The sequence below is a fragment of the Trachemys scripta genome, chromosome 8 (assembly GCF_013100865.1).
Source record: "Trachemys scripta elegans isolate TJP31775 chromosome 8, CAS_Tse_1.0, whole genome shotgun sequence".
Classification (NCBI taxonomy): Eukaryota; Metazoa; Chordata; order Testudines; family Emydidae; genus Trachemys; species Trachemys scripta.
This window is the reverse complement of record NC_048305.1, coordinates 11,818,424-11,845,387: the sequence shown is the minus strand read 5'-3', so window position 1 is coordinate 11,845,387 and position 26,964 is coordinate 11,818,424.

The window sequence follows — 26,964 nt, the reverse complement described above, 5'->3', positions numbered from 1 at the left end:
AGTTTGTTTTTGTAACAGACGCACGAGCCCACGTTGGACACCAACAACAGAAACAACATTCAATCAGCCCCTGGTTGCTGGCTCACCCAGGGAGTGGGAACTGCTGCTGCAAAGCCCAAGGCTGAGTCAGCTCCACACCCTCTTTCCCAGAGGTTTGTAGCTCCCCACACAGGGCTCCCGCTTTCTCTTTCACGCCCAAAGCCGTTTTCAAATTTGTGTTTGGTTAGGTGGTGCCCTGGAAGGTTTTTGAGTGCGTAGGTGGTGCTCTGAGCCCCCAAGTAAGGATGGAAGTCATAGTCTTGGTGTCCCAAGTTTGACCACCAGGTCCCCGGGGTGAATAGTACAAAAAGTGACTGGTTATCGAATCCTCTGTCTGCTTCTTGAGCTGCCCTCTATGAGTATTAATACATAAACTACTATGTATGTCACACCTTTCATCTGAAGACCTTCGAGCCCTTTACAGACACTGATAAATTGGAGTCTTGCAACAGCCCTGCGAAAGGTGGTTACGGATTATTGTTCCCACTACGATAATTGCCCAAGGTTGCATAGTGAGCCAAACCCAAAACTCCCAGCACTAACCACTAGACCACATTCCCTCCCTGGATACGACCGTTAGATACCCAACAGAAATTAGATTTTGTCACACTCAACAGTACTGCCTCTGGCAGGCTTGGCACAAGCCAAACTCCCACTGCAATGAATAGGGGCTTTTGTGCTCATAAGGACTTAAGATTGGATTCTATGGCATGGACTCTGTGGCTGAAAACACTGTTTGGGAAATGACTGTATTTCCAACACTTGTGCTATTCAGACTGGTGTCATCGGTCGCTCTGTCGGTGAGCTAGGTAGTCAATAGGCTACTTTGGGTTCCCTGAGGTGTGCAAATCTTTCAAGACACCTCGGCCAACTTTCATTATGAAAGCAATTGATTTCAAGTGGAAATCAATGGACAAAGTCCACGAGAGCAGGACCTAAAGCTTGGATGTGTTTTGATCTGGAGTTTTGGTTGGGATCTAGGGATTTGGAGACACTGGCTAAGTGCGGATCAGCATTTGAACTTCCCCAGACCTCTGGCAGTGTTTGGATGTGGAGTGCTGTCTGAACCCATAGAGAGACATGAAGGTTGCATACAGGTTCCTACCCTCTTCATATTGAAATCACTATTGAAGATACCTACTCTGATGCCTACACAAAATTAAATGGCTAATAAAGGCAAGAAGGAGGGACTTTGGGGGCTAGGTTATATATCCAATGTAGTGTAAAAGCAACTGTATTATCAAGATGTGGCCAACCAACGCCTTGACCACTTTACTTGTATGTTGTACCCCCTTTTTGCTTTATCCTTTGTCTTTTTAGACTAAGGGTGAGAGCCACAAAGGGACTGAGGCACCTAAACCCCAGCTCAGGGAGGCACCCCCAGCTAGAAAATAATCAGACACAACTGTGCCTAGTTAGGCTCAGACCTTTAAAAAGGGCCCCGGCTGGGCCAGAGATCCAACTTCTTCCCCACCTTCCCACGTAGTGTTTCAGTACATTGCTTTAGAGAGACAGCTGGGAGATCCCTCCAGAGGACTACAAGATTTGTACATCCATCCTGGAGGTCCCTTTGTGGATCCAGGCCTAAGCTCTCGGGGCAGGGACCATGTCTTCCTATGTGTTTGTGCACAGCCTAGTACATGGCTGTCACTACATAAACAAATAATAAATATTAATAAAGATGCAAATTGTAGGCACTCAGCTCTGGAAGGTTGAATCTGACCCATCTCTAGCAGAAACCGTGCAATGCTATGGTTTTAGCTGAGCCTTGCTTTGAGATTTTGGGTCATTCCAACCTGAAACTCAGAGGGCGCAAACCCCAGGCACAGGGAAACCTGGGGGGAAGTTTTGCCCAAGCCCTTTGGAGATGGAAGCCACTGAGCACTGCATGGCTCTGACTGTGACCCACTTTCTTGCAGTTTAATTAGGAATTTGCATCTCCTAATCCTATGATTTTGTGGTGTTTACAGGCCCTCTCTCCATGTGTGAGTGCAAATGTCAACATCTCTCTGGTAATGTGTGCGCTGATCTGAGCTGCAGTAACAGGACTGATGGCCTTAGATCCACCTCAGAGGTCTCTGATTTTTGGCCTGGTCAGGCAACTTTCTGTGATTCAGCTGAGTTTAAGCTAAAGGAAAACCCAAGATTGAAACAGACCCAAATTTGGGGTTGGTCCAGAATCTGAACTTGAATCCATCTCCAAATTTCACAGGTGGCCCCACTTCTATAATAAGCTGGTCCCCTCTCTCATAGTCTCTTGATTTGGGGCTCCCCTATATGGTACCATGCAGGTATGGACTTGGGCCGATCTCTCCTTTAATCCTTGGTACAGCTCTGGATTTCAGCAGGGGTCAGAGAGAGGTGGAGGGACACCCTTCTGAACTTGACGGCTCCCCCTGGTAAGCACTCCGCACCATCCCTGATCCAGGAAGGTTTTCTGACAAGGGCACAGTTAAAATGTAACCTACATCAGAGCAATGCAGCCCGGTCTGGGGATAGATTCTAACTCCTCTCGTCTCGCAATTCTCAGGGGGCCCTGCAGCAAAACGATCAGTAGAGGGCAGAGGTTTTTGAGAGCTGCATTTTAAAAGGGGAACGTTTTAGTCCGGCTGGTGCATCAGGCACAGTTTTGGAGGAAGCTCAGAATCTCTGGTGCTGCAGGCGGATAGCTTCTTGCTAAATCTGTTGGAGAAGCAGGTAGAGTGGGGTTGTTATACTGGCACACGTCCCTACTCTTAGCTCATTACCTCTTTGACACGCATTCTACCCACGTTGGCCCAGGGCCCAGAAGCCCAAGTAATTTTCCAAACCCAGCCCTCTGAATTAGCAACACAGAGAGCACTACATTTCCTTCTTAACCAAGATTAACAGCAATTAGAGCTCCCTGCTTTAACCATGTGCTCAGTACTCTTCCTCCAACCCCCACCGTCTCTCTCTGCTCACTCCTGCTGCAGGCAGCGCTTATGGCATGTTCACCTGGGGGAGGAGAGGGGGGAAAGGAGGAGGAGAAGGAGGGGGAGCTTCTCTCTCCCCGGAGCAGATAGCATCATCTTCCCTGTGAACAGAATGACTCATCTCTGCGCTCAGCCGATGTCAGCATGAAACACAGGATCCCATTTCTGTGCCTACAGGAGCCAGCCAAAATGGGCATGTTTAATTTACAGTCCGCTCCCCAGCATGGCCTATCCCTCCCACCCTGCCTTCTAACACTTATTTTTGTGACCAGCAGCTTTGCTTGCAAACATAGGATTTTGCATAACACTTTGGCATTTGCTCTGAGCTGGCTGGTTTGAGACGAGTTCGCCTGTGCATTTTGTGACTGTGAGTTGCCGCCACTGCACCAGTCATCTACCAGAAAGGACAACACACAGGACAAACCCTGGCTTGTTTTGTAACACAAAAGAGGGGGGGGATTGGAGCAGAGGGGGACACATCGAAGTGTTTACTGCATATGCACCAATCTTTGTGCTGTATTGGCTGCATCTGCTTTGCAAAGACGAGGCTAAAGGATATTATGTTCCTGAAGCGGGGGGACGTGAATCATTTTCCAGTGAAACACCCCACCCTACCCCTGCATTCAGTCACCCACACGCCGGGAGACCTGGGAGGATGAGTCAGCAGCATGCAAAAGGGAAATAGAGCTGTCTCAACGACAGTTTTCACTGAGCAGCTGGTGAAGTCTGCAAAGCCAGGGGCAATGGACAGTTGCTAATTTTTGCACTGCCCGGCAGGAGAGTCAAGCTGAAAGCATTTGCCTTGGCACGAGCCGTTCAAGCTGGCCCCACATGGCTGAGCCAGAAAATAAGTCACCAAATGACGGCTGGCCCCAAAAGGGCCAAATCGGCCACTCCAGCCTATGCCAGGCAGCACCAGCAGCTGTGGCTTGTCACTTCCTGCACCAACATGACACTTGCAGTGGGAGGCAGTACAGCAAACCACCCATAAACGAGCGCACACAGGGCTGATTCCCCTGTGGGAGGCATCATCGGGCAGACTGTTCAGACCCAAACAGGAAATGCCATGTTTAATGAGGAGCTGATGATAACCTCACACTTTTCAGCACTTTGCAGGGTGAGCTTACTCAGGAGTGGAGCGAGAAAGTTGTGTGTGTCCATATAGAACCACCCCCTTCTTGTCCCTCTATGTGATCCTGGCTGCTGTTGGTGAGAGATCCATCTTCTGTGCAGCTTTTTATGCATCGTGGCCTTGGCTAACTGTTCTTTTTTATACCTCATCTGAAAATCTCTCTGCTCTCCCTTCTGGGTTCCTCTGAAAGTCTCTCCTCTCTGCTACTGGTTTCTATTGGATGCTACAAAATGGTGATATTCATCCGGTCTTCCAAGTGGCCCTTATGGGAGGCCGCGTTGGGTATGACTGGAGTTCCCAGCACTGCCTCGTCTGAGAGGTGCTGTGATCACAGAAACACTCCCCATGCTGCCTGATGCATGCTCTGAGCTAAAAATGTGGAGCTATCGGATCCTCTCCCTGCCCCAGGCAGCCAGGACAGAGAGGAGAGCTGGACAAAGAATGTAATGATATCTCGGAGACCTACAAAATCATTGTAACACAAGAATCTGCAACTTTTGAGTGCTGGTCTTGTACCAACGTGTGATGATTGTGTGTTGTACGATTGCAAATGTTGCAATACCATGTTACTCTGCAATGATTTATGGCTCCTTGAGACTCATTTGGTGACATGTTGCAATACGTATAAAAGATGCTCTATAACAGTAAGCTATGTCGTGTACACACATTCACATACATCTGTTTGCTCCTGGCCAGGTAGGTGAAGCATTACAAGTTCATCTCTATTTTGTTTTAAGCAGTTTAGCAAAATATGTTTAACCCACCCTAAGCTCTGTCTCACATTTAGTGCCATGGAAGCCACTGTCCCTGATAATGTCATGGTAACCCGTCTGTGCACAGAGTGCCGCTTCTCTCAGAACAACCAGCCTGGCATCTCAAAACTCAGAGTGGGTATGCTACCTCTCACATGGGCAGACCCCACCCCCTCTTCCCCAACCACCATATGGGGAGACTCTGCCCCCTCTCCCCAGGCATCACATGGGAAAGCTACAAGCTCCACCTCTTCTCCCCAGCTATCCTAGAGGAAGGCCACCCCTGCCCAACTATCAAAGAGGGAACCCCACTCCCTCTCCCGCTCTCTCCAGTTATCACAGAAGAAGACACCACCACCAGGTATCACAGGGAACACCTGCCATCCATGCCCTCTCTCCAGGGAGCATGTGACCTCACATGCACATATCACATGGGCTGTACTATAGACACTTCAGTTAGTAACAACAAAAAGTCATTCATGCTGTTCATCAGAGAGCTGTTTTCACCGCAGTAACTCTTGAGAATAGCTCCCTCCTTTAAAATGTTAGGTCCTGATCCAGCTTCCAGCGAAGCTCCCCTGAGATCAGTGGAGGCTTTAGGTGATTAGCCTCAGCCTTATTATACCTTAGTAACACATAGTTGTAGATCATTTGCTGGGACGCCAGGTGCACAGAGGTCTATTTAATACCCGGTGGAAGATCCTTTATTTTTTTAATGCTCATTTCAATTGGCTCTAGAGGAAACACTAGAAGCATTAGGATAGGCAATCAGCCTGGATAGCAGCATTGGGTGACTGGAGCAATTGCTGATTAAACCTTCACATGAGCTTAATTTCTAGGAAACGTACAAAGCACATATGTGGAATTTTCAGATAATATAATTGGGAAATGTGTGAAATTGCTGTTGCGCATGACACAGTAAATACAATATTACACCAGAGTCCAGTTTTTAAAAGGAAAAGCATGTGCCGATTTACAAGTGGAGCTCCCAGACGTACATTCTGGTAACTGTCTATCAAGATTCACAGATAGCTGGGCATTCATCAAAGGAAGCCACAGAAAATGGGCTTTGACACCCCCCCCCCACACCCACATAAACCTTTATGGCACCAGTTCAAATCCAGCACAGGCTAATACAGATGGCTAGTTGCAAAAAGAGTTTGGTGGGCTCGGACCACCTCTTCCATATCCCTTAAGAGGGAGACAGTGGCTACAGCCCCTCTGCTTGTGGTGAGGCAGTCTGGTCCATAGGATAAAGCAGTTGAGTCACAATCATGAATTGTTCTACCATTGACTCACCATGTGGCTTTGGGCAAGTCATTTCATCTCTCCAAGCTTCAGTTTCTCCATCAGTAATTAGGAATTATGATATCCTCACAGACGCTGGCTTATATTTTTCCCATGGGTGCTCCACCCCCGCTCTGCCCTCCAAGGTCCCTCCCCCACTCTGCCCCTTCCCCCCCAGGCCACGTCCTCTCTCCGCCTCTTCCCACCCCTCTACTCCGCTCCCCTCCTCCGAAGTCCCTGCCTGCCCACCAGTCTCTGCTCTCCAATCCCTCCTGAGTGTCTCCAACCAGCCGCCAAATAACTGATATGGGGCTCTGCCGAACAGCTGATTGGTGGCCCCGCCAAACAGTGGGGGCCAGTGGGTGCTGAGCACCCCCTATTTTTTTCCATGGGTGCTTGAACCTTGGAGAACCTACAGAGTTGGCGTCTCTGCTTACCCTCCTTTTTTAAAGCACTTTGGACGGCTTGGATAATGAACAGCAGGTGCTGTATCAGTATGTAGCAGGCTCAAACAAGAGATCAGCTTTATGTGAATAGTATGACAGGCACTGGTTACACTCATAAGGAAGCCATTTCCTGAGAAGTCCCTTGCTCAAGGCCAGATCAGTCATGAAAACTGGATTTTGGAATGTGAGAACTATTAAAACTGCTCAAATAATTAAAGAAATTGATAGATAGCAACTTGATGTCCTTGGCATCAGTGAGAGTAGATGGACAAGTTCGAAGAAACTACACTTTAGAGAAACAAATAAGACCATCATCTACTCTGGGAAAGTGGATGATAGACATGATGCTGGTGTAGCAATTCTAATGTCAAATGAACCAGAACATGCACTGAGTGGGAATCATTCAATGAAAGAATTATTAGAGCTAGTTTTCAGAGTAGATTCTTAAACAGTCATACAATGATATTCACCAACCAAGGAAAAGCCAGATGCGGAAAAAGGTGCTTTTTGTGATTTGTTACAGATGTGTTAACCAAGGTCCCAAAACATGGTATCATAGTGACTATGCTTGATTTTAATGCAAAGGTTGGAAGTAACAATGATGGGCTGGATAAAGTTATGAGCAAGTGTGACAGGGGTTTGGATATAAACCAAAATCATGAATGATGAGTAGAAATCTGCAGCGTGAATCGTGATAGGGGGAACAATATTTCCTCATCAAGAAATCCAATAAAAGGTCATGGAATTCCTCAGATGGTACCACAAAGAATCAGAGAAGTTACTTCTGCATTTCACAGAAGTTTTGCAGCTCATTGGTTGATGTATGTGCCTACAGGGGAGCAGATGTGAGTAGTGCCCATAGTCTTTGTACTGCTAAATTGAAGATCAAGTTAAAGTGGATGAAGAAGGTTGAAAGAAGACAACACATCAGGAACCCATGATTAAAACATCCAGACACACAAAATGCTTTTAATCTTGAACTGAAAAACAGGGTTGGTGTTCCAATGCAGTCAACTAAAGAAAACCAGGTCAATGATATTCTGTGGGGAACCTCAGAGAGTGCTGTCTAGAAAGTGCAAACACAATCCTAATAACAACATTTAGACAGGAAGAATGGATTAGTGATGCTACTTGGGCAACAGTGGAAAAGCAAAACCACCTGAATGCTAAGAGGTGAAGAGGCAAGGAAAATACAGAGTTCTAGGTAGAGAGGTAAAAAGACATGCTAGAAGGGCACAGATTGATAACAAATAGTGAGGGGCTGAAGATGCTAGCCAAAGAGGTGACCTTACAACCTTGTATCAGACAATCAAACAGTTAAGCGGAACCTTTAGCAGTACTAGGGGCCCTATTAAAGACTCAAATGGGAAGACTCTTAATACAGGAGAACAACAAAGGAAAAGATGGGCAGAAAAATTTGTGTTTAAATAGATCAAGCCCAGGCAAACGACTTGAAATATGTGATTAAGATCTACCACCATAGCTTGATATTGATTTAGGAGATATCACAATGGAAGAAGTTAGAAAAGCCATTGGTAAACTCAAAAAAGCAGCTGGAGAAGATAACATTACTGGAAAAATGCTTAAAGCAAGTGATGAAACAGCTCTCCAGACTTTCCTGGTGTTTTTGGATAAAATATGGAATGAAGACAAGAACCCAACTCAGTGGAAGAGAGGGCTTATAATACAATTGCCAAGGAAAAGTGACCTTACCAACTACAATAAGTGGAAAGGAATCACATTACTTTCAGTGCCTGGGAAAATCATATACATCATCATCCTGGAACAGATCAAAAAAACAAATAAATCTCCAATTTAGAGAGGTACAGCAGGTTTTAGACCATTAAGATCACGTGGTGAGACCTAATTGTTGTTTTCAGACATATTATAGAACAACACGTGGAGCGGCAAGCACCTCTTGTGATAAATTTTATAGATTTCCAGAAGGCTCTTGATAGTGCACATAGAGACATTCTTTGGAAAATTATGGCATATTATGGAATACCAGCAAAAATAATTAGAGTAGTCCAGGATCTATATGATAATGCTGAATGGGCAGTCAAAGATGGTGATAACATCAGCCAATGGTTTGCAGTGACAGCTTGAGTAAGGCAAGGGTGAATTATGTTCCCACTATTGTTTGCACTGGTCATTGACTATGTCGTGAGGAAAGTAACAGCAGAAGGCAACGAGGAATTTTATGGACAAATGATATAGCACAATTGGATGACCTAATTTTTGCTGATGACATTGTCCTATTTAGTTCAACACATTGCATAATAGAAGTCACAGTCTCTGTCAGATACAGCAAAACAAATTGGTTTGTTTATCAACAACAAGGAGAAGATAAAAATATATGGCAATCGATTTCCCAAAAGTAAGTATCAGAGTAGATGGAGAAACTCTAGAAGTAAGTTATTTTACCCAGATCTACTCTAGGAATTATTTTGGGGAAGTTCTATGGCCTGTGTTATGCAGGAGTTCAGGCTAGATGATCACAATGGTTGCATCTGGCCTTGGAATCTGTGAATCTATGGATTTATCTAAGGAGTGAGATGTGAAGTGATCTTGACACCATGCTAGATGTCAAGCAACGACTATCAAAAGCAACAAACAACTTTCATGACCTGGAAAAGTTCTGGAAAAGTAGTATGAATGGCACTGATACTATAATATGAATTTTTAGCACTAGCATCATGTCGGTCCTCCTTTATGGAGCAGAGTCATAGTAGTTATTTACCCAGTCACATAACACACTAACTAGGGGTCACCCAATGAAATTAATAGTCAGCAAAGTTAAAACATAAGAAAGTACTACTGCACGCAATGCACATTCAACCTGTGGAATTTGTTGCCAGGGGATGTTGTGAAGTCCAAAAGTAGAACTTGGTTCAAAAAAGAATTAGGCAAATTCATGGAGAATAGATCCATCGTTGGTTATTAATCAAGATGGCCAGGGATACCACCCCTAAACCTCTGACTGCTAGAACCTGGGGCTGGACAACATTGGATCACTTGATAAATTGCCCTGTTCTGTTCACTCCCTCTGAAATATCTGGCACTGGGCACTGTTGGAAGAGATGGGCTAGATGGACCATTGGTCTGACTGAATATGGCCATTCTTATGTTCTTATGGACATATTTAGGATATGCTTTAAGGATGTCACCAACTCGTCTTCCACGTCAAGTGATATATGTATACTATTTGGGAAGAGAAAAAGAGGATTACCTAGAGAAACTACACAGAACAATAGAGAAAGAAGCAAAATCCATCAACATGACACTCAAAAGTCTGAACAGACCAGAACAAGACCAAAAAAAATGGTGGAAACTAGTGGATGGCCAACTAGTGGGAGGATAAAGACATACTAACGTTATCGATTGTTACTTTGAAGACTGACAGCACAGCCGTACACTGTAACTTTCCCACCTTAATCTACAAAGAGCAGAATTTGTACAAGTTAAACATTCATCATTTATAGACTCCTTAGTCAGCGTCTATTAAAAAAATTATAATAATCTCAAGGAAATGAAAGGAAGCAGCTAGGGAGGGTCAATGATCATTGATGTCCAGGTCAGGGCACCGTGCTATGCAAGGACAATACTGTGACGCCTTAGCCCTGTAAGTACAGATTTCAGAGCTGTTTTTAATACTTCAGTGTAATACTTACTGAGCTGTTTTCTTGGAGTTATGGGAATTTAAGTACTGAGTACCCTGTTAACCAGCTTCCTCTCATTTATTACATTAACCATGTGGTTAGCTGAGTATCTAAAGAAATATCATTTTGGCCTTTCTTCTAGATCAAGTAAGGAGTAGGGAATGCTTGTCAAGTCATTGGTCTCATGTGACTTAGCTCTTCTACATGTCTTGTCATTGTTGTTCTTGAGCCAGGAACTTTGAATTCAGCCTGGAAGCCAGGGGGATGTATCTTTTAATCCATGCAATGTTTCACTCCACTTTGACTGCAGTGTACAACTTGTGTACTAAGATGCCATCTTCTGGAAGCTGACAGTTGCAAATGAATAACTAGCCTCAGCTAGGATCTCACCACAGGAGGATGAACAAAAATCTGCAAACTGGATATAATCGAGATGATCTGACTACGGAAACAAACGTACAGAGGAAATTGGACCAGTCTGGAGTCTGTGACCACCTTCAGGAAATACTGCAAAGCCTTCTACTTTGATACAACTTTTCCACCATAGCCAGAATGGCATCACAACATCCACCTCCCCTCCATCACCCAAAAATGCCTGCAAACTGGCATTTCTATAACCCAGAAAAGGAGAACAACAGACTTCTTGAAGGCTACTAAGAATTTTCCTACTGCAAGCTAATTAACATGGGATGATCTCAGGTGCTATGGTGATACGTGGCAGTACAAAACCCTAAGATAGGTAGTATGTCTCCTCTTGCAATGCATTCGTCTCTCTGATCATGCATTTTACAGGACACAGGGTATAAAACTATTCCTTATCATGTTCATATTTCCCAACCTTACCTTTTTGTAACATGGCTGAAAAATCAACAGCTGGCTTAGTTTTAATTTATATGTCACCTTTTGCATTTCAGTTTTGTTGATACAGCATCTCAATGAAATCCCCCTTAATAGTCGTTTCTTTGTCAAAAACACTTTTCTTTCCTTCACATCATCAGAGCACTGAAATATAATACAGCCCTAGCCACCCATGTACTGTTTATAATAGGTATGTGGAGGTGCCACTTTGTGACAATTTTAGACTTTGTGAATTTTATTGATGGCCACATTTCACCCAGGTTTTTATGCGCACTGCCATTAACCATTATTGCAACAAGCTGTGCACCAAGCCATTTGAGAAGGGTGTCATTTAAATTTGCGGGTTCTTGTTGCTTGCAAATGCAATTTGGCTGCATGGGAGTTACTTATAAAATGTGATTTATGAAGTGAAATGATGCAAACAAATATAAAGTGGTATCTTTTACAGAGACAGATTACACTACAGGATCTGCCTGCTGGGTAGGAAGATTGAGTTAATGGGATTTTTAACTTCATGCTATTGAAAGGGAAAGAAAATCCAGACAGCATATCACTTTACATAGTACATATACCACAGAATTCACAGAGTCCTTGTAGACATTGGGCTAGGTCCTCATTTGATATAAATCGATTCGATCAGCTCCATTGATTGACACCATCTAGCTGAGGGTCTGGCCCAACATCAGTAGAGCCCGGCATTATTAGTAGCATGCCCCCATGTAAACAGGTGGGACGTAAACAGAAGAACAGTAAAATAATGGTTAACTGTAGATGAGAATCCTGTGTGTATTCCACACAATATTAGGTTTCCGTAGGGTGGTACCAGGGACCGACTTACCTTGAACTAATGAACCAGAAATCAGACTGCTCTATCACAGTCTGACCCCATTGAAATAAAAAAGACAATTTCTATTGTCTTCCAAGGGCGCGGAGCAAGCCCTCAATGACTAGCTAGGGCTGAACGTATATAGGCACATATACAGTATGAGTAAAGCTGGCTGGAAAATGGAAACCAAAAAGTGAACAATGTCTTGCTTCTCATCGAAAGTTTGAAATTTATAAACTTTTCTGATCTGCTGTAAACAGAAGCATTGCACAATTATTGGGGTACGGTACCTGTTACCTAGCCTCAATGCATGGGCATTAGTCCTACTGTGTGGGGGTTATGCATGTATGAAAGGGTAAGGAGTAGACCGGTTTATTAAAGAAAAGATTTTCCTCACCTGACTGAATAAAATGACCATGGTATAGAGCAAAAATGACCATGGTATAGAGCATACAACCTTGTGTGCTGTGCTTTCGCTGCTGTTACAGGCCCAGCACAGCCAGGTGAGATCACTGCTAGTCTCACATGGGTCAAAATATGGGCAGTTCTGACTGTAACGCTAACCACTGTTAACATGCATATTACTTTAGAGCACTACCGTGGAACAACTCCTTGTATAGAAGCCTGCATGTAACTAACTTCTCAATAAAATATGTTTAAATACTTACCGAAGACTAAAATAACAGGAAAAGCCTAGAATTCATAAGTCTATGGTGTGCTTGGTGAATTCAAGGTTCCCGTTCATTCACAGTCACACAATTATGCTTATCTTACCTCTATATGACGTGAAGATATCGCATCCCAGTGTCACTCAACCAACTTTACTACATATATATTTTAAGATTGTTACTTAAAAAATTCTAATACTCCAAAATGTCATGTGCTTTCCTCACAGAATCAGAGAAATTAAAGCTGGGAAAATAAACATATTTGGTTGCATTTAAGCCACCCTTTGGCCAGAGGAGGATAGTTCCTAAAGTATATTTGAAAGTGCTTTAGCCTGTCTAGCTTTAAATGTCCCAATAGCTGGAGCATCCATCTCTTGTCTCGGGAGATCACTGCACCATGACATTTTTCATCAATTTTCCTCTTAGGAAATTGTTGTCTTGTCTCCCCTTAGTCATCACTTAGCCAGGCTGTAACTATTGGTTCAGCTCTGCTCTCTATTACACTGCTGTCAATTGATTTACACCAAATGTAAACGGATGTAATTGAAAGCAGAATCTAATTCAACTCCCATTTTGAAGTAAATGGTTTAACTCTCACTCGTTTCTCTGGCGCAAGATCAAGCACATAATTTTTAACCCTATTTCCTGGCTCCTTGATAACCTTTGTTGCTCTTCTCCAAATTTTGCAGTTTGTTAAATCTTTCGGTAGTGAGATAACTAGAACTGGGGGGAGGGGGGAAGGGGAAGAAACACGGGAGTAGTTTTCCACTCCCCACAGTCATACAGAGTGAGAATATTACTGTACCCCAGCTACTTCATAATGCAATGAGTTGGTGTATGCTGCCCAGTATTGCATTTGCTCTTCTTTTGCCACCATATCACACTCCAAACTGATGCCTGACTTTGATGTCCTCCTCTCAGCCCTAGGGTAACTTTCATTAATACTGACTTCCAGTGTTCTCCATCTCATGGAACACCTGAGTTTCAGATATCTTGGCTCAGCTGTACTGAATGTGTTGTGTTGTAGCCCATTTTCCAGCATTGCTGATTACCAGAGTATCTTTGTGTATTACACACAAAATAACTACATTAAAGAAACACAAAGATTACGAAGTCAAGCACTGAAAAGTAAGACATGCCAGAATGAAGGTTTCTTGTACACAGACTGTTTTTTCCCCCATGGATCCCTGCCTCATTCACTGCATAGACCCGTCAATGATAAGTTAATAAGCAGCTATTCAGTACTTTGTTTTCTCCTCATTGTTAAATGTGTGATCCTCGGCTTTTCTTACCGGTCACTATTCAAACCCCACTCTAAATACAGAATGATTAATTTCCTCACTGCCTTTTCTATGGTGCTCATCATTATAATATATAAGGCCCAGATTTTTAAAGGCATTTAGGCATTGGTCCACTTAATATTTCCTGCCTCAGTAACTTAGGCAGCTAAGTCCCATTTTCAAAAGTGACGTAGGCACTTAGGAACCCAAATCCTAGGGACGTAGGTTCCTAACACCCAGGTCCTCAAAGTTATTTAGGTGCCTAACTCCCACTGAGATCAACAGCAACCTTAATTCCGGACTCTCCGAATATTTGAGCGCCTGACTTTGCAACATTAATAATGTTCTTTTAACAGAGTTTGTTGTGTATAATTTCCGAAGATTTTAAAAAAGCAAGCTGAAAAACTATGAATTCCATCATGTGGCATCATTTTGCACCTACATGTGTCATCAGCAGTGTTGGAACCTTTGGATCCACCACACAACCCTCTGCCACTTCATCTATAGAGTAACTGATAGCAGTAGTAGGCTAATGTCCTCTATGTGGACCAGCACTATACGGGGAGGTAACATACACTTCACCACTGGGTTTCATAGATACTTGCTGACAGCAGAGGAATGATGAGACTCAGGAAATCTGAATTCTGTTCCTAGCTGGAGGAGCATGTTGTCTAGTGGGCCAAAATCTATCTGCTCAAATCTAAGAATGTTGCAATTTGTCAAATACTTACAACTTAGCCAAATCGGGGTGGATTTTTACGGGCACGGCTAAAGGCTAATCTTTGACACAAAAGACTACCGAGATGCCCAATTTCAAGTCCCTATGCCAAAGCATGTGGGTGCTAGAGCATTTTTTTAAAAGGTTGCCAGATTTTTTTAAACTGTAAAATAACATTTTCCCTAGACTCATTCTCAGAAATGGCTGAACCACTAAAACTTTACAAAAAAAATTCAGGCAGAAACAGACACCGGCATGGAAAATTTGAGCCCAAATGGTTAAAATCTGGCAAAGTTATAAGCAACTGAAAACTGGTTCTTACAATGGAAAATGTCAGGTTACCTTAATAATAGACAGTGCTACTAGCTTTGTCTATAATAAATCAAAGCTTTCTTTTTCCTGTTTGGCTCCATCATCATGCCTGATTCTTATAGGGATGACACTCATCATCCATATATACATTACAGTGATTTATTATTAATTATTTATTAATTATTATTATTGTTGTTGTTGTATAGCTTTATTCATCACCTTTCACAAACCTCTAAGCACTTTACAGAAGCTCTATCGATTTAGGGTTCACTTCACTTACTACTGAAATCCAGCCACCTCTGTGGTAAAATGCGGATACCATTATAACGGCCCCAGCAACACTACGCCAGTTTATTGCCAGGAAGTGAAGAATACTTTATCCAATTAAAGTGATGGGCAAATATCTTCTTCTTTTTCTCGAAGCAGGTGAAATGTCATCACCCATGTGGGAATTTGGCCAAGGCACTTGTGAAAAGTGCTGTGGGATCTTTAATGACCCAAAGTGGTCAGGACCTTTATGATTCACTATATTATGCCTTAGACATGGTACTGACAATAGCAAAGTGCCTGTAACCCATGATGAGACACTAGTCCAGTATAAAGTGCTCCCTCCAACTCCACTTTCTGCAGTCATGTGGGTTACTCCTTGGAGGTCACTTCTGCTGGTGATAACCAAGTCCAAACCTTCTGAGTTTATGACAGCTAATAAAATATAAGGAAAGAATCTTACTATAAAGCTGCATGATTGAGAATGGTGGGAAAGGGCACATTCATCACATGAGTAAAAACAACGAGAATTCTAGGCAGTGTGTAAATGCACTGACAGCTGATGGCTTTTAAAGGGTCTTTTCTCTCTCTTTTCTGGTGCTATAGGTGACCTCTGGGCAGCCAGCAATGGCATGATCCATTAACCTGAATCTCCGCATTTTAAAGAGCTTTCCTTACTAATGGCTCAGCAATTCTTTAACAGGTTTCTGATTCAGTCACTCTGAGTCATCCAGTGACTGATTTCAGTCTCAGGACAATGGGCTGTTTCTCTCCTTAGACAATTTCATCTGGGTTTGTTGCAAGGAGTGATGTCCTTTCAGGCTCATCTGCAGCTTATAGAGCTTTTAGCTGTTTCATGTCAACACAGTCCAAATTGTTTGGGTGATTCTGATAAACCCTCCCCCCCACACACACACAGCAGCAGCAGCAGCCCCAAGAACTAGAATCTTGCTGTCAGCTCTCTTGGTGCTGGGGTGGTGAGCACTATACATCACCATGCAAGGTCTACTCTGGCCAGCTCATGTCCAGCCTTGAAGGACTCCAGTAGAAGAAGAGGTTGGGTGGGGGGATGGTCAGCCACTTTAATGGTACTATCCCCCATCTCCTGAACTGCAAAAAGCCCTTGGGTAGTCTGGGGATCAGGGTATAGGGAGGGAGAGGGCTGAGGGTGGGACCAAATGTTTGTCGTGTCCCCACCAACACCGGGGGGATCTACAAAAAAACTATCACAGCCTGAGGCTGATTCCTCAGGGGCTTTGTGGGTACCAGCAGACAGCAGAAGCTACAGCCATGTGGCATCACTGGAACTGCACTACCAGGGGCCTGGGAGCAGGTGCGGGAGGCGCAAGGCCTCTAAGCAGATGGTCCTGCACCTCCAGCTGATCTTGGGGATATGCGTGTTCTAGAGAGAAAATTCCCTGGCCATTCCAGAGGGCTCAAAGCCCACTCCTTAATGGGAAAATCTGGGATAAGATCCATAAGGTGAACCTCCCTGTTTTCTTTCTCCTCGTCCCCTCTTGTGGCTGCTTCCACGGCAGTGGGTGATCTGGCACCCTCAGCTAGAGAGCTTGTCAGCAGCACAACATGGAATCCTTGAGCGGGCAGTGGAGTAAAGAGGCTTAGGCTTTGTCTACACTGGCACTTTGTCAGCAAAACTTTTGTCGTTCAGGGGTGTTAAAAAACCCACACCACAGAATGACAAAAGTTTTACCAACGAAAAGCATCAGTGGGAACAGCGCTTTGTTGGGAGGAGCGCTCTCCTGGGGGGTGGAAGTTTTTTGTCCACAGGAGAGCGCTCTCCTGCCGACAAACAACAGCCACACTGTGCACCTTTTAGCGGCACGGCTGTGGCGGCACAGCTGTGTCGCTAAAAGCCTCGTAGTGTAGACGAAGCCTTAGACTTCTCCTCGCCTCCAGCCACAGAAAAAGAATAACATTGCAACTAGCTCGGTTGTCAATAAAATACAGCTTGATATGACCTCCTGTCTTTCAGTCCAGTGTTTGGTGCTTATAGCGTGCCAACCACGTCAGGACCGAGGTCGAGTCAGGCTGATGGCTGGATGGCCTAGCGGTGAAACTCTGCTTTGCTGGACTGCAGCCTTGGGTTGAGCTCCGGTTTCCTAGACTTGATTTCTCACCCCGGAGCCTAGCATCTCTGCAGGACTACTCCATGATGACTTTCTGATATGTTAAAGAACAGGATTGACAGGCATGGGTCAAGGAAGGCCTGGGTGAAGCAAAGATAGGGACTCTTCTGAGGCTATTCACTAGGGTTCCCCTCAAAAGGTTTAATGTGCGACCTTTTGCCCCAAGCTTGCTCCAAACTTCTCTGCCAGGGCAGAGCTGGTGTGTGCTTTTATGGAGAGAGCTTGGACTGCGGAGAGCAGTAAACCAAAGCTTTCTATTACACAGGACAGGGAGGGAAGCTGTAATGTGCCCCTGCTAGAGGGAGAGGAGGCAGGAGAGACATCCTGCTTCCCCAAGAGGCTCAAGTATTTATCACAACAAAGCTCTGTCAGCATGAAGCAGTTCATACTCCACATGGTGCTGCAATATAAGCAGGCAACATCACACTCGTATTTCAACCTGTCTCCATGACTCTCAAGTCCCCTGCAGCTGTAGGTTTGACAGCACCATCTGAGTCAACCCCGGATAGGAGCTGGAGATTAATACGGAGGGAAAGAGGGGGCTCCCCAAAGTCTGCCAGGGACACAGACAAAATGCAAAGAAGATTTGAGTATAGCAACTAAAATTTGCATAATTAACATGAGCTTTTGTGTCCAAATGCTTTTGCTGAGGAAACATTAAAGTCATAATAATCCAAAAAAATGTTCTGGATGAGCAAGTTTGCTTTGATGATTTTTGCAAAACAAGCTCTTAGCCTTTCTAAAGGCAGCCTTGGATCTAAAGGGGTGTTGATCTTGCCTTTTAATCCATGTGCTCTGACTTTTTGTTAATGTCTTGTGAAAAAGGTTGTGTACATGAGCAGCAAGGGTTTTGTTCACAAAAAATACCCTTGAAAACCATTTAAAATTATTTTCAGAGCTTTGATTGTTAGCTGAAGTAAAGGTCAGCCAGAGTCAGGGGAAAGTACCTCATTAGATCAGCACTTAGCGAAAAACATGAGGAGCGTGTTAGTTTTTAAAGACTGCTGCCATCTAGAGATGAGAAGTAATAGGAATACCCCATAGAACACTCTAGGTAGGTAGGTGAGGTACCAGAGATTTAAATGTAAGACCTTCTGCCCTAAAAAAATCCTATGAAGAAATGCCCAAGCTGCAGCGTTCACATCCAAATTTTCCATTGCTTCAGGGCAATTTGAAGCTGGGATTTTGGTTCAGCCCATTATAAAGAGAGAGTTCAGTGAGGACTCATAGAACTTGATTTTCTCGGATACAATGGAAAGATATTTCTTTTCTGGGATTCTGTCAAGACAGATGTTGTCCAAACTTTTTGCACAGGACAGGGCAAGTCTGAGACAGAATCAGGCGAAGAGCCTTCATTCAGCTGAGATTCCAGGGAAGAAAACCTGCACGGTCTCGCAAGGCTGTTTGTGTAGCTTTTCTTACTGTGGAACATGGTTTCAATTCTCTCTCTTTCCTGGAGCACTGGGGGGGAAGTGCGGGGGAGATTCTATTACGATAAAGCCTATTGTTGTTGGGTTTGTTTTCAAAACCTACACTGGTTCTGACCTGTCTTCTAACAATGTGTCTATTTCAGTATACTATAATAGGTGGATTTTTTTTTTAAAGCGTGGGCATATTCCAAAAGGCTGAAATTAAACCTTTTCTGTATTTTCTTTGGTTAATGCTTAATGACTGTCTTCTAGGTTTCGTCCTATTCCTGGAGAAAACCCTAGACTGCCACAGGAGGGATATTTGCTGCTGCACCTTTTAGGTTCTAGAGACCTGACCATTTGGGGTCTTGGAAGTTGAACGTTAAGTAAATTTCTGACGTTAGATCTGAGCTTCCAGCCTGAAGGACCGTTGACACTTATTGGGATATACGGTGTCTTGCTTTAGAGGCCTCCTGTTTCTCTTTATTTCTATAGTCCTTTTAGAATATTCTGCACACGCAATGCGGTTGAGGTTTGTGATGGTTAAAATGTCAACATTTATGAAAGAAGAAGTCAAAGAGAAAAAAAATACTTTGAAAAAGAAACAGCATCACAGTGCAGCCTGGTCATAGGCCATCTGTTGCCAAAACACATTTTTCTTTGGAATGGTTGAGTCTTTTGGATTAATTTGATTGCCTAATTTGCAGGCTCTTTTGGGCCACTAATTCTTACTGACAAGTCATAGCTGCTCCCTCTCCTCAACTAGCTATTTTTGATTTTATTAACCTCTTGAGAGCTAGCTCCTGGTTTGCAGTCAGGATGCCACATGGGTGATCAATGTGCTGTAAAATTCAGTGGACTATACCCACAGGTCCATACGGGCTCCAAGTGCCACTAAGCTGGCATAGGCTGTGGCTCCATATGGACCTTGGAGCAGGATAGAACAGGCCTACATCATTGACAGGCTACCTCATTTTTTACAATACCCTATTAGTAAGGGGGTTGGTTTATGGTTGGGGCTATTAGGGCCCTTGGGTATTTCTGAATGTAACAGAGAAAAAGAAGAAGTCAGGTAGTATTTACTGTGGAACCACAGTGCAACTCATCACACATTTATCATGCTAGTGCCCAGGCATGCAGGGTGCCCTATAGACAAAGGGCTAGCTCCCTGCTCCACGGAGCCTACGAGGTGTCAAGAACCTCCCCGGGGAATTGAGGGTGTTCAGAACCTTAAGTTTTTACATTAGCTATGACACAGGGAGGACAAACAAAAAGGGGTTGGCTATCTGGGAAGGATAAAGCACTACAATAATCCGAGATCATGAGATACACTTTGCTACATGCATGATGTGAGTTCTAGACATGGATACAGTCTAGTATGTTAATATATTACACACACACACACAGAGTCTGAAGGCTCAAAATTAGTTGGGGGCATGTATGGTCTGATCAAGTGGCTTGATGTGGATGCTGCTGCAATAAAGGAAAAGGTTGCGGGGGGGGGCAAAATTTCAGGTGATGATTTTATTTTCTCTCATCCTGTTATTTCACAGGCTTTGGCTTATTGAAAAACCTGTTTATCTTTTACCCTGAGTCATTTCCCAAGAAGAAACTATATTGTTCTAAAATGCTAATAGTCAGTCAGTTTGTATCGACAGTTTCTAAGCCCTTTGGCTGAATGTAGGCTCAGAAGTAGCCAGCAGTGGCCAACCGTTACTTGCCAATATATGTGCACTTTATTACTTTGTATGACTTGTTACTAATATTACTTCATATGATATTTAAGCTTCTTTTCATTCAAATTCCACAGTGATTGACCTGTATTGATCACTCTGTTTACACAAAAATCTTCCTTTTACAAATGGCATTCACATGAAAACGATATGAATGAAAATCTCTCTTTTAACTATGAACACAGCATCTATAGGGAGAGACAGGGAGCAAACTATTACCACTGTAATATCTGGAATTATCCAATTACCAGATGTGAGGCTTCTGCTGGGCACAAGAATCAAAATGATAAAAATGCCCAATTTCTTGGCATTTATGTTTTTTCAAATAAAACTGTCTAGCTTATTTAGACCATCTTATATTTCAGATCCTCATTGACATCAAATGCTCTAGAAGCTCTTTGATCTGGATTCCCTTTTGCAGCTGGGCTTCCCTCCGCAATGTGGATGAAAGGTGCTAAGGAAAGGAACCAGGGATATATCACCTACTGTACTGGGACTTCAATGCCTTTATCGCATATTAGATAAATGTCTCAGAGTTCCAGGATGAAAATGAAAGGCGTTGTCCTGCAGCCCTTGTGTGCCCAAAACTCAGTAAATTGCCTTGCACACCTGTATTATTGAACGAAGATTAATATGACAACAAAGCTATCAAAGGAGTGATTCTGCAGAATTAAGGGCCTAAATTGCGAGACGCTGAGCACCCCCAACTCCCTCGATGTCTCTGGGATGCGCAAGATCACTCCATAAACGCATAACACACAATCCTGCAGTTTCCCATTGGTACAGACTAAACTACAAGCCCAGTCCTCAAGTCCTCCTTTTGCAGAACACCTGATGAAGTCAATGGGAGCTCTGCAGGCACAGAGCTTGCTGCAAGATCAGGCAATGTACCTGGGACCGCAAATAACTGACACATACTTTCCAATATTCAGTTATTTTGAGATTCAACCCTTGTACAGAGAGACCACAAGAGGCCCTGTGAACCACTTGAGCCCTTACCATATTTACTATGTCTGAGGAAGACAGTACATGGAAATGGAGGGGGTGGGGGAAGAAGAGACATTAGAAATAATATTAATTATGGTGGCTCTTGATAACTATGCCATAAACTGGGCTGTATTTGAACATGGGCTTAAAGTGGGCCATAACTTTTAGATTTTCTCTAACAGTAGGCAGCCTATTGGGGTAAAATGTCACACAAGGATAACTTTTGTGCCTTTTGACTTTTCGATGTACTTTTCGATGTACTTTGGTTTCTCTTTATAAAATTAATAGGAAAGCCTTTGAAATTATGCTCTGGCTGAAATTTGTCCTTGGCAGGCTCCACCATTTCATTGTTAATTGATATTTATCTATTTACACAGTATTTGGTAGACAGGAGCAATCCTGAATAGCTCTGGTGCAACTTATCAGACTGGATTTTGGGTCATTTTTTTAGCTGTTGTTATTCTTGGCTGAAAGTTGATGCACCAACAGTTGCCAATGAATACAATCGTCTCATCATCAGCTACAGTTTATCCAATTGTATACTACACTGTAGAAGTTTTATGTACAGCTGCTCCCAACCTAACTTTTCACCTCCACTCTTGAACTTAAAGAAAATTAGAAAATATACACAAAATAACCCATTGTAAAAGTAGTTAGGGGGTTTGCTACACACAACCTACCTGATGCAAACCCACAAAAGTGAGGAAATGATAAGTTAAGCCACCTAATACTGCATGCCCTCTTCTCCACACAGACACATTATTTACCATTACTACAAAGACCATAACTCACAGATCGCACACCATAACCTTAACTCTGCCCATATGAGGACACCCCGTTTATCCAACTGCTTCTTCCCAACACCATACACTATGACACCAAACATCCACAGGTAATAGTGTTTGGCGTGGGTAGTTTGGGAACGAGAGGGATGCAGAAGCGCAGGTTGAGGGGGAGAGAGTTAAGGTTGCAGTGCATGGTCTGTGGGTTATAGCCATGGTGTAATGGTTAGAGATAGGCTGGTGCATGGAGGAGTAGAAGGTGTGTACTGGTAGATGGCTGAACTTTTCATTGCCTCACTTTTGGGGGTTTGTGTCAGGTGTGCTGTGTATGTAGCAACACTACCTGCTTCATGACAAAGCTTGTAAAATCATTTTGCATTTACTAGTTTTCAGCTATGAGACTGAGCTGGGTCATGATTTATGCCTAGTTCTCATTTCAGACAGGCAGTTAATGATTAATTAATGCTTGAGATGGTCCAGGAACTCCCAAACTTTCCCTCCAGATTTTTCCTCTCTGCCTCCCTTCTTGGGCAAACTTCCCTCCCTGTTCCCATGATAGTCTTCTGTATTCCTCCTACCCTGAAGTCCTTGATCTTCTTGCCAAGTGAAGCAAGACTGTCTGCTTGCCCCAGCAGGCTGCTGGCTGGTACAGTTCAGCTACATGCTACACCACAGCCTATTTCTTTGACTCTCACTTGCAGCTACTTACAGGCACCATTTGGCAACAAGAGCTGTATGTCAGAGATTCTGCCTTGACGTGCCCTGGCAAAAGTGTTTCACGGATGGTGAAAGTGCGCATAACTGCCCTGAAGTCAACAGAGTTGGATTCGCTTAAGTCAGTGGTGAATTTGGTCTAATTAATTAAAAAAGAAAGCCACCTTCATGGCACTAGTTTTTATTTCTTCCAAATTAAAAAACAAACCAAAATTCCCATGATGCGGTAAAGTTGTTTTACTGGTTGTTTTGCAAAAGGCTCCAAGGTGTCAGAGGCAGAGCGTTATTGTGATTAATTTTAATGATACAAAGAAAATCCAGTTGTTTAAAGCACCTGAAAAAATAAATGTCTAATCAATACTCCAAGACATTGTTCTTGTAGGTAATACTGTAGTCGTGTACTTAACGATGTCTGTGTCAGGATCTACATCCAAGACACAAACCTTTATGGTCACTCAAATGGTCTTTTATTAAATACATTGAAATACATTTCTCACCATTATGGGTTCTAGGGAAATTTCTTTGACAGCCATTTTAGAAGGATGCACTGTGAGGGCTGATGGGTGTAAATATGGATGTGGTTTTAGAATCGGTCATTAGTGCATTTTTTTCTTTTTATTATAAAGTCAGAGTGAATTTAGTGCTGAAAGTGAGAGGCCCTAACACTGGCCAGACCTGGCCATTGTGTATAGTGGACAGTGCTTATGTTTCTCTTTTAGCATCATTTTTCATCCATAAAAACAAGCATCTCTAGTCAAAACAGCTAGTGAATTTTACACACACTCACTCTTAATGGGTAAATGGTATAATAAAAACCATTGTTTCAAAATTATTTTTCCAAGGTTCAATATAGTAATTCATACAAAAGATGCAATATGTAAATCCAAGCATTAAGAACTACATAAAGGAACTCAATTGCCCTCTTATGTGGTGAGATGTTCAACTGCTTTATCCTAAATTTTGGCGAACATTGTGAGTCTATTTCCTTCCCAGTAAACAACTGTTTTCAACAGCTGTAGAGGCCAATAACACATTAAAATGAACTCCTTTTACCCATTGAGATTTGTAAGACAATCTAGTAGATGACACAGGTCACGCAAGGACTTCAATAACATCTCCATGGAGCTTATCTCATGATTTCATGTTTACAGTGACATAAATAGAAATGGTGCTGTGGTCACATGGATAAGGATCTGTTACACATTCTTAACATAATAGAAGTAGCCAAACAACTTATGGCAGCCCAGGGACCTTTAATTGACCAAGTTGACTATACGTTATTTTTCCCCAAAGTAGTAGCAATCAGCATGTGTAAACCCTTCGCTTTATCCTGTATTGATTCTGTCAAAGCCTAGGTAGGGCTTTGGGTTTGACAAAAATACCTGTCACAAGTACTTCGTCACCATGACTTTAAATGTTAGGCTCATTATGAAGAAAAAATCTCGCCCAAATAGCCTCATAATCACATCACTGGAGGACTGGGAATTAAGTGACCCAAGTGCCCTCCAGCTAAGGTTTAGGAAATGAAGGCTAGACAGAAAGATGTGTAGGATTGGGTCGAGAGGAAAACAAAAACTGAACATAACTCAAAGAGGAAATTTCCTCTACAAGCAAATTTTCAGATTTGGCCACTGATTCTGTGTGCCTCTATTTTGAGGTGTCCAATTTGAAGCCTCTCAGGCCTCGTTGTCAGAGGACCAGCAGCTACAAAGTTAGGGCCATGTAGGACCTTAGGTAGGGGATGACGAGGAGAGATGATAAAAGGACATATTTTTGCAATTTTTTTCCTGCATAATTTATCCATTTTTATAGAAATATTTGGAATGTTTTTGACCAGCTCTAATGATGAGTTTATATCTGATGCTGATAACAAAAAAAGTGCTTGTGAGAAAACAAACCAAATTATTTGCACATTTGCTGCTCTTCTGCCTAATTGGTGTTTCCCTACCAGCACTTTAGTCTCAAGTTGCATTCTTTGCTGTAACTGCATATGAGAGTTTTTCCTATGACTCCCCCCACAGTTATTTATTGGCCAGACCAAAACTCTCTATTTTCTGTATGGCAAATTCCCTGATTTTTAGCCTCAAGGCCCTTACTTCACCATGAGCCCAGGGCTTTCACTAGGTGACAGCCTCTGTACTTTGATAACATTACTTCTCAGTATTTATTCTCCTCTAAAAATCTTTTTCAAATAGATCAGTGTCGTTTTAATTAGAAGAGTTGGGGAGATAAGTAGAACATAGTTAGTGCAGGTATCATTCAGGTTCAAATCCAGTGTGGGCCCAACAACTAAAACTGATGGGGAGAGGATGTTCAGAATCCAAATCCAGATCCAAATTCTGTGGCTGATGTTTACATGCATAGTGGGGTAAACCCACATCTGAACAACCACAGACTTCTGAGGGATCAAAATCCGATTTTAAAAATTTTGCAGTCCATGCTCATGTCTAATGACCCACCAGTTGATTTGTGTCCTCAGTTTTGTCCTTGGAGAACACTGGCCCCCATAACCAAAACACTGCAAAATTAGCAAAATTCAGTATTTTAGCCTTACTAAGAAGGTTATTCCTAGAATAGCTGAGGAATTTCAATGTAACGCTGAAAACACATTGGGCACCGCTGTGTGCATGCATGTGGTGGTTTGTTGCTCAGTTACTGTCTCTAGCCAATTCTATCCCCCTTTTTGTTTCATAAGCACCGACATTTCAGAACACTGACTGCGAATATCCTACAAGCAGACTGGGTCAGCGCACCTTGAGGAGTTCTATTCACAGGTACTATTCCCTTCTCCATTGACAATAAGGCATTTTTCAATCCAACCAATTCTCCCCTACTTTTATTCTATAACGCTCCCAGCCACTTAACTTCTGATGTGCAACTTTGCTGAATGCTTTCTGAAGATCATATAACAATCAAGTGCCTCACCTTTGTCAGCCCAGGGAGTAATATTTGAAAGGAATCCAAGTTACTGAGGCATGACCTCCCATCTAGCCTATTCACTACTTGAGGACTATGCCACCTTGAAAGGGCGCTGACTAATCTATTCTTTCTTGTGAAGGTTTTAACAAGCCCCAATTTTTAAACATAATTAGGAGCCCAATCCAAGTCTCCTCATGCATCCCATCATCTTGCTGAAATGTGATCTCATTTGCAAGGGTAACCCTCCATGCTACAGAATGTAAACTATTTCCCATCCTATTGACATGATTTCACATTCAAAGAGTGTGATGGTGGGATTTTGTTCTTAAGATTAGGTTCCCCCCAACCACATCCCTTACCTGTTTGGTCTGAAAATCCTTGGCAAGCTCCCATCTGTTCCTTTCCCAAACCAGTTGCGTGTCACTGTGTTGGTTTTGTTAATATGGTGATTACGTTTACTTCTAGGCTTGTATGTACTCAGGTATAATGAAAATGGTAAGATTAAGTCTTAATGAAGAGAAACTGTAAACCCGAAGTGGCTCTGAAGTTCCTGATTGGAACACGTGTGCACATGTGAACTAACTATTGACAAAGGTTTATTTACTCTTTGACTAGCATAAGTACCGCTCCTATTATTTCATTAAATCATTCTGCAATTAAAGGAACACTTTTGGAAAAAAAAAAATCCTACTTAACTACAGACAGGATGATAGGCATCAGACTGTATCAACAACGGGTATTTGCATCCAAGAGCCCTGACAATATCCCTTCACTTTTTGTTTTGTTTAAAGCGACTGCAAGTAAAGTTCTGACTGTAAATTGATACCATTAACTTGAAATCTAGTGTTTTAAAAAAATTCAGTAGAAGTTTCAGATAGTTACACCTATCCCAAACTCCCCTGGCCAATTTTTGTGGTATGCTTTTGGCTTGTTTTCTATCCCTTACGTTTTGTCATAGTTCATTTGTCATAATAGTTGCAAGTGGGCATGCAAGTTTAGAGTGCTAGGGATGGCATGGTGATAGGTGCCTTAGAGATAGGAAGCAGCTCAGAAATGCTGCAAAGTTCTTCCCAAA